We start from the raw sequence: 9,608 nt of genomic DNA, 5'->3' as shown, positions 1-9,608 counted from the left end.
CCCTGGGGGGGGGGGTCTGGTCAGCAGGGGGGGGGGGTGTTATGTATAGCAGGGGGGGCGATGTGCTGTGCAGCGGAAGGGGGGGGCAGGCCAGCAGTGGGAGCGTGGCTAACAGCTGCAGGGGGAGGGTGGCTGGGGGCTGGGGGGGCCGTTTTTGCAGGGATGGAGGGGGCCATGCCAGCAGGGGGAGGGTGGCTGGGGGCTGGAGGGGCCGATTTTGCAGGGATGGGGGGGGCCATTTTTGCAGGGATGGGGGGGGCCATTTTTGCAGGGATGGGGGGGGGGCATGCCAGCAGGGGGAGCGGGGACTGGAGCTGCAGGGTGGTGGCTAAAGTCCTCTCCCATGAGGGGGGGTGGAACAGCCCTCCCTTCCCTGCTCTGCTGCGAGCAGGCACGGGAGTGAGGCTGGGGGGCGGAGCCAGCCTGCCGGGCGATTCCCTTCCTCTGCGGCTGGGAGAGGAGCTGTGAGGGGGCTGGGAGCGGGGCTGAGAGCGAGGCTGGGCCGCCTGCTTCCCTCTCCGGATGGGAGAGGAGCTGTGAGGGGGCTGTGAGCGGGGCTGAGGGGGCTGAGAGCGGGGCTGAGGGGGCTGTGAACGAGGCTGGGCCGCCTGCTTCCCTCTCCGGATGGGAGAGGGCTGCAGCTCTTCCTGCTCTGGCCACTGCTTCCGTGGGGCCGCCGGGCGCTGTGTCCGGCGGTCAGCTGCCTGAGCCTGGATGCTGCTCGGCCTCGTGCTGCGGGGATCCATGCTGCTATCGGGAGACACGCTCACAGGGACCTGCAAGGAGAAAAGAAAACAGAGTCAGTGGTTCCCATACCAGGAGTCGAACCCGGGCCGCCTGGGTGAAAACCAGGAATCCTAACCGCTAGACCATATGTGAGTAGCTTTTGCGAGCGCAGGGTTTAAATAGCCCGCCCCATTAGCCCCTCCCCTTGTTGATTTGCGCGCAAATCCACCAAGCCTCGTGGTGGGGGGAAGGAAAGGAAGGCACGTTAAGTACCCCCTGGAGGCACGGGCCATTATGGGCGCGACGGCCCCATTTTGGGACCTCTGCTTCTTCTTAACAGTTATGATACCAGTCCCTAGATAAGGTATGAAACCCAGTCCTGTTAATCAAGGGGATACCCAGATACTTGATCCAGATGATGGTGATTCTGTGGAGAAAATCAAGAGACCGACCATAGCGCAGTATTCCCCCGCGCAGTGACACGCGCACAATGCAAATGCCTGCTTACAGCAATCTGGTGGGTCAGAAGCAGAAAGTGTGTCTGTAAATGCTCCTCTGACTGGGTCCTCTCATCTCCCACGTCTCCAACGTGTACCCATAAATAGATCAAACGTACATGGGGATGGATATCTGCTTAAGGGAACACTGGCAGGGTGGGGGCATGGGGACGGATATCTGCTTAAGGACACGCTGGCAGGGTGGGGGCATGGGGACGGATATCTGCTTAAGGACACACTGGCAGGGTGGGGGCATGGGGACGGATATCTGCTTAAGGGAAAACTGGCAGGGTGGGGGCATGGGGACGGATATCTGCTTAAGGGAACACTGGCAGGGTGGGGGCATGGGGACGGATATCTGCTTAAGGACACGCTGGCAGGGTGGGGGCATGGGGACGGATATCTGCTTAAGGACACACTGGCAGGGTGGGGGCATGGGGACGGATATCTGCTTAAGGGAAAACTGGCAGGGTGGGGGCATGGGGACGGATATCTGCTTAAGGGAACACTGGCAGGGTGGGGGCATGGGGACGGATATCTGCTTAAGGGAACACTGGCAGGGTGGGGGCATGGGGACGGATATCTGCTTAAGGACACGCTGGAAGGGTGGGGGCATGGGGATGGATATCTGCTTAAGGACGCACTGGCAGGGTGGGGGCATGGGGACGGATATCTGCTTAAGGGAAAACTGGCAGGGTGGGGGCATGGGGACGGATATCTGCTTAAGGGAACACTGGCAGGGTGGGGGCATGGGGACGGATATCTGCTTAAGGGAACACTGGCAGGGTGGGGGCATGGGGACGGATATCTGCTTAAGGGAACACTGGCAGGGTGGGGGCATGGGGACGGATATCTGCTTAAGGACACGCTGGCAGGGTGGGGGCATGGGGACGGATATCTGCTTAAGGACACACTGGCAGGGTGGGGGCATGGGGACGGATATCTGCTTAAGGGAAAACTGGCAGGGTGGGGGCATGGGGACGGATATCTGCTTAAGGGAACACTGGCAGGGTGGGGGCATGGGGACGGATATCTGCTTAAGGGAACACTGGCAGGGTGGGGGCATGGGGACGGATATCTGCTTAAGGGAACACTGGCAGGGTGGGGCGCCATGGGGACGGATATCTGCTTAAGGGAACACTGGCAGGGTGGGGCGCCATGGGGACGGATATCTGCTTAAGGGAACACTGGCAGGGTGGGGGCATGGGGACGGATATCTGCTTAAGGGAACACTGGCAGGGTGGGGGCATGGGGATGGATATCTGCTTAAGGGAACACTGGCAGGGTGGGGGCATGGGGACGGATATCTGCTTAAGGGAACACTGGCAGGGTGGGGGCATGGGGACGGATATCTGCTTAAGGACACGCTGGCAGGGTGGGGGCATGGGGACGGATATCTGCTTAAGGACACACTGGCAGGGTGGGGGCATGGGGACGGATATCTGCTTAAGGACACACTGGCAGGGTGGGGGCATGGGGACGGATATCTGCTTAAGGGAACACTGGCAAGGTGGGGGCATGGGGATGGATATCTGCTTAAGGACACACTGGCAGGGTGGGGGCATGGGGACGGATATCTGCTTAAGGACACACTGGCAGGGTGGGGGCATGGGGACGGATATCTGCTTAAGGGAACACTGGCAGGGTGGGGGCATGGGGACGGATATCTGCTTAAGGGAACACTGGCAGGGTGGGGCGCCATGGGGACGGATATCTGCTTAAGGGAACACTGGCAGGGTGGGGCGCCATGGGTACGGATATCTGCTTTAGGGAACACTGGCAGGGTGGGGCGCCATGGGGTCGGATATCTGCTTAAGGGAACACTGGCAGGGGGGGCGCCATGGGGACGGATATCTGCTTAAGGACACACTGGCAGGGTGGGGGCATGGGGACGGATATCTGCTTAAGGACACGCTGGCAGGGTGGGGGCATGGGGACGGATATCTGCTTAAGGACACACTGGCAGGGTGGGGGCATGGGGACGGATATCTGCTTAAGGGAAAACTGGCAGGGTGGGGCGCCATGGGGACGGATATCTGCTTAAGGGAACACTGGCAGGGTGGGGGCATGGGGATGGATATCTGCTTAAGTGAACACTGGCAGGGTGGGGGCATGGGGACGGATATCTGCTTAAGGGAAAACTGGCAGGGTGGGGCGCCATGGGGTCGGATATCTGCTTAAGGGAAAACTGGCAGGGTGGGGGCATGGGGACGGATATCTGCTTAAGGGAACACTGGCAGGGTGGGGGCATGGGGACGGATATCTGCTTAAGGGAACACTGGCAGGGTGGGGGCATGGGGACGGATATCTGCTTAAGGGAACACTGGCAGGGTGGGGGCATGGGGATGGATATCTGCTTAAGGGAACACTGGCAGGGTGGGGGCATGGGGACGGATATCTGCTTAAGGGAACACTGGCAGGGTGGGGGCGCCATGGGGACAGATATCTGCTTAAGGGAACACTGGCAGGGTGGGGGCATGGGGACGGATATCTGCTTAAGGGAACACTGGCAGGGTGGGGCGCCATGGGGACGGATATCTGCTTAAGGACACACTGGCAGGGTGGGGCGCCATGGGGACGGATATCTGCTTAAGGACACGCTAGCAGGGTGGGGGCATGGGGACGGATATCTGCTTAAGGGAAAACTGGCAGGGTGGGGGCATGGGGACGGATATCTGCTTAAGGGAACACTGGCAGGGTGGGGGCATGGGGACGGATATCTGCTTAAGGGAACACTGGCAGGGTGGGGGCATGGGGATGGATATCTGCTTAAGGGAACACTGGCAGGGTGGGGGCGCCATGGGGACGGATATCTGCTTAAGGGAACACTGGCAGGGTGGGGTGCCATGGGGATGGATATCTGCTTAAGGACACGCTGGCAGGGTGGGGGCATGGGGATGGATATCTGCTTAAGGGAACACTGGCAGGGTGGGGTGCCATGGGGACGGATATCTGCTTAAGGACACACTGGCAGGGTGGGGGCATGGGGACGGATATCTGCTTAAGGGAACACTGGCAGGGTGGGGCGCCATGGGGACGGCTATCTGCTTAAGGACACACTGGCAGGGTGGGGCGCCATGGGGACGGATATCTGCTTAAGGGAACACTGGCAGGGTGGGGGCATGGGGACGGATATCTGCTTAAGGGAACACTGGCAGGGTGGGGCGCCATGGGGACGGATATCTGCTTAAGGGAACACTGGCAGGGTGGGGGCATGGGGACGGATATCTGCTTAAGGACACACTGGCAGGGTGGGGGCATGGGGACGGATATCTGCTTAAGGGAACACTGGCAGGGTGGGGGCATGGGGACGGATATCTGCTTAAGGGAACACTGGCAGGGTGGGGGCACGAGGATGGATATCTGCTTAAGGAAACACTGGCAGGGTGGGGTGCCATGGAGATGGATATCTGCTTAAGGGAACACTGGCAGGGTGGGGGCATGGGGACGGATATCTGCTTAAGGACACACTGGCAGGGTGGGGGCATGGGGACGGATATCTGCTTAAGGACACACTGGCAGGTTGGGGCACCATGGAGATGGATATCTGCTTAATGGAACACTAGCCGCAGAGGCTGCACGTGCAAGGGCCCCATGCAGCCGGAAAGAGGCAGCCATGAAGTTAGAGAAGGCCTGCATCGAAAGGAGGAGCAGAAGGCCACCCTTGCAGCCGCCACTGCTGATGCCGCTGCCTGTGTGCGTAGGAAGGCCGAGTTGGAAGTGAACATACAGACCTTACGTGAAGAAAAGGAAGCCATCGCTGCTGCAGCCCGAGCCGAGGTCCTAGTAGCAGCCGCAAGACAGGATAACGGGGAGCAACAGTACAATCGGAGAGCTTCAGAAGATCCAGCCCAGCGCAGTAGAGACTGTAATGAGCCACGCCAGTGTGAACGCCAGTTCACCATCTCTACCTGATGAGGAGAAGATCACAGATGCCGAAGCTATGGAGAATCCACAGGAAGTAGACGCTGTCTCTCTAAAGGCATACGCTACTTGGGATGGCTACAGCTACAACAGTGATCCACACGCTCGCATGCATACGGATGCACTACAACAGGCTCGCAATCTATGCACGCACACTCAGAGAAACACAGCTCCGCACACTGACCCACAGTCATCGCACATCCACCGCAAGGAAGAGACGACGGCCAGGTTTCCTCCAGTAACCACCAGTGAGCAAAGCGCACACTCTGCATGCATATCAAAGACGCGCGATCAACCCCACGCGACCTTACAGTCCAGTACCTCAAGACAAAGGCCACGGCTTTATTTACACAAATAAACCCTGGTAAGTGCCAACCCTGCCAGCGTGCTGTGGCGGTAGGGAGGGTTTGGCCCGGGATTAACGGGGTTACCCCCCAAGGGCCCCCCCTCTAACCTCGCCAGGGAGACAAGGGGTTAACTGGGCTGAGGCCCAGAACTGTGACTTAACCCTTGCTAAATAACATGAAAATGCTTATTCCCCTGTGTAAATGATGTTGTTGCTGGATCAGGGTCTGCATAACCCACCCACTGGGACTTAAGGGGTTAATGAGCTACAGTTTAAGAAAATTCCACTGTATTATGTCCTTTAAGGAAATCTGGACTTCAAAGGGTTAATTGAAGTTGAATGTGAAAAGAGAAGGTTTTAGAACCCCACATGATAGATGCAGATGGGGGAATGCAAGCTTTTGCCTAAATATTGGTTCTCTGTGTTTTAAAACTGCCCTGCAGTTGGTTTGTCCTGGGATTTAAACCCAGGTTGGTGACAAAAGGCAGTGCTGAATAAACAGTTACCTGAAAACTGGTATTTTGGTAACGGAGTAAGCCAGGACCCTGAGCCTTGGGGTACAGCCTCCGGGTCACCCCCCAAGTACACACATATTAAAAATATAACTTTGTCATAAGAGGGACATATATTTTTGATAAAGTGACTTTTTGCAGTTTTTGAAATACACAGGCAGAATGCTAATGGTGTGCTAATGTACAGGCAGAATGCCTGTCTTTGTAATGCGTAAGGAACCAAATGGTGCCTCATATGAGTATTCACGTGAGTCTATTCACTGGAAGTGTATATCAACAGAGAGGTGTGATACATCGCCCTGATCAATAGGTAACTGACCTAATTGGTTATGCGAAAAGTTACAAGCCGACTTCAAAAGGTTTTATTGATGGGGCCAGGGTGGGGCTACCCCAACAGGATATCTGAGTAGGTAACTTTATTAAATAGAAGAATACTATGAGATGTCCTTGGCTGAAAAGGATAAGAATTACATATGTGTATCCGTTGGATGTAGCCCATCGTTTTGAGGCTAAACCTTGTACATTTACCTGTTACGAAATGCCAGATATTAATATCTCTATTAATGTTCATATTACAATGTAATTTTTGGTCTTCCTGCGAGCGTCAGGTGCCACCGGCCGTATTAATATATCTCACCGGACTGTGTGTATTACGGAACGGAAGTTATGCAATGATTTGCAGTAAATATGACATTTTGGTTGAAGTTCTGAGAAACTGCAGCCCCCCTGCTATGATAATGAGCAGGGAAGAGGATGTCTTTGTAAACGTGGTAACTCACATTTACACACCAAGGTTTCCTGCAGGAGTGAACATGACAAATGTCCTCCCTGCTTCAAAGGGTTTATTGATGGGGGGGCTACCCCAAGCTGGAAGTCCCAAAATGAGCTTCAAAAGCTTCCAAGGGACATTTGCTAGCCGTCTCGGCACCTAAGGTTACAGATAGAGGGACAAACGGTATATAAACTAGCTGTCCACCCTCTATCAAGTTGTTCATGTGTTCATGCAAAGTCTGCAGGCCTGTTGTTCTATACCATCTTGATTGCTGAGAAGAAATGCCATGCAATGTCTTGGGCTGATTGCTGGATGAAACTGCCAGTTCAGATGGGACTGTTTTCATTATTTTCATCTTTTACGTAAGTGTCTATATTTTGCCTGTTATTGTATAATCTGTTGTGTTCACCTTTATCAAGGAATAAATTATATTTATCATATCTTAAGTCTCGTCCCAGTTCAAACCCAGGTATATATATATTTATATATAGTTTTTGGTGTACAATTACAGCCTGTCGCAAGCTCTCGTGACACGTGCTCTCCGCCCGGGTAAAGGCCAATGGCACCCCAACCACGGCCCGCAAGACCCACCAAGCCGAGCGTCCGATGGCCCGGCCGTTAAGCAATACTGGACCCAGGGAATCACGCACAAATGAGCCCTGCCCACTCGCTACCCCCAGCCACCACAAGGCTTTAGGGGTTATCTGCACCATAGAGCCCCCGCTGGCAAGGTTAACGAACACCTACCCCCCCAACAGCCGCCACCCACGGGGCTATTTAATCCCCTTAAACTAGACCCGTACCGCCAGACCCGCACGGCCCTTCAAGCCCCCCCTGAAGTGTCATATTACATGTCTAACCCTATTTCGAATGAGTGTACCCAGTTGTGGGCGAAATAATCCACTATTTGCTGAATTGAACTCTGGGTGACTTATCACCAAGCCTCCTACCTGTAACACACAATTCGCTGCACCCCCTTCCCCTTTGAACCATCCCTCCATGCACCTAAATCTGAGATAGTTAGGTCAATAAGGAATGACCCAAGTCAACTGACTTTACCGCCCCCACACCAGGTCCTTCACTGACCTTAGTTCTATGGCTGATAATTTACACCTCAAACATAAACCTTGGCCCCTTGCAGACGCACCCACCAGAACGGCCTCCTATTGTCTCCGCACGTTCCTCCCAACAACTAATTAGATTGTAAGCTCTTCGGAGCAGGGGCTCTCCTTCCCAAATACTACCTCTATGTCACGGACTCGAATTCAAGATGCCTTATCACCCAACCTCCTACCTGCATCATCAATTTCCCAACTACCTTATTAATTTTCCCTCGTGCGCTCCACCACCTCATCTCGCAGCGCCCCCTACCACGCCCTCCTGTGGACTATATCTGACCACACCACCTGGACCGTTCCCCAACACACCTGAATCTGCGCTACAGTAGTCTAATGATGTTACCCCCCATGTGAATAATCAACATTTTTGGCAGACCTCCTGTCCCTTGCCAGTACCAGCAGTTCTGGCAACAGCTGATGCCATCTCACCTTGCCTGCCCCACCAGAACACGTTTCCCTGTTTCCCGCTCATGCCCAAATTCCACCCGTATGGCCAGGAACTTACATGCTTCTTTGCCCAATGAATAACACACAGAGAGAGAGAGACAGTGAGACACACAGAGACAGTGAGAGAGACAGTGAGACACACAGAGACCGCGAGACACACACACACACACACAGAGACAGTGACACACACACACACAGAGACAGTGACACACACACACACACACACACACACAGAGACAGTGACACACACACACAGAGACAGTGAGAGAGACAGTGAGACACACAGAGACCGTGAGAGAGACAGTGAGACACACAGAGATCGTGAGACACACACACACACACACACACAGAGACAGTGACACACACACACACACACAGAGACAGTGACACACACACACACACACAGTGACACACACACACACAGACAGTGACACACACAGAGACAGTGACACACACACACAGAGACAGTGACACACACACACACACAGAGACAGTGACACACACACACACAGAGACAGTGACACACACACACACACACAGAGACAGTGACACACACACACACACAGACAGTGACACACACACACACACACACAGAGACAGTGACACACACACACACAGAGACAGTGACACACACACACACACACAGAGACAGTGACACACACACACAGAGACAGTGACACACACACAGAGACAGTGACACACACACACAGAGACAGTGACACACACACACACACACACACACACACACACACACACACACACAGAGACAGTGACACACACACACAGACAGTGACACACACACACACAGACAGTGATACACACACACACACACACACACACACACACACACACACAGTGACACACACAGAGACAGTGACACACACACACACACACACACACACACACAGAGACAGTGACACACACACACACACACACACACACAGAGACAGTGACACACACACACACACACACACACACACACACACACACACACACACACACACAGAGACAGTGACACACAGTGACAGACACACACAGTGACAGTGCCAGACACACACAGTGACAGTGCCAGACACACACAGTGACAGTGACAGACACACACACAGTGACAGTGCCAGACACACACACAGTGACATTGACACACACACACACACACACACACACACACACACACACACACACAGTGACATTGACACACACACACACACACACACACACACACACACACACACACACACACACACAGTGACATTGACACACACACAC

At 54.5% G+C, this 9,608-nt stretch overlaps 1 non-coding gene across 1 annotated transcript; it reads right to left on the bottom strand.

The window, feature by feature from the left end:
- Nucleotides 1–807: 807 nt before the first annotated feature.
- TRNAE-UUC (transfer RNA glutamic acid (anticodon UUC)) lies at nucleotides 808–879 on the bottom strand. Its single transcript has one exon. It is a non-coding gene; the product is annotated as a tRNA-Glu (tRNA).
- Nucleotides 880–9,608: the final 8,729 nt, after the last annotated feature.

This window comes from Ascaphus truei, chromosome 21 (assembly GCF_040206685.1).
Source record: "Ascaphus truei isolate aAscTru1 chromosome 21, aAscTru1.hap1, whole genome shotgun sequence".
Classification (NCBI taxonomy): domain Eukaryota; kingdom Metazoa; phylum Chordata; class Amphibia; order Anura; family Ascaphidae; genus Ascaphus; species Ascaphus truei.
Note: the sequence above shows the minus strand (reverse complement) of the source record. Positions and strands in the feature narration are given on the sequence as shown.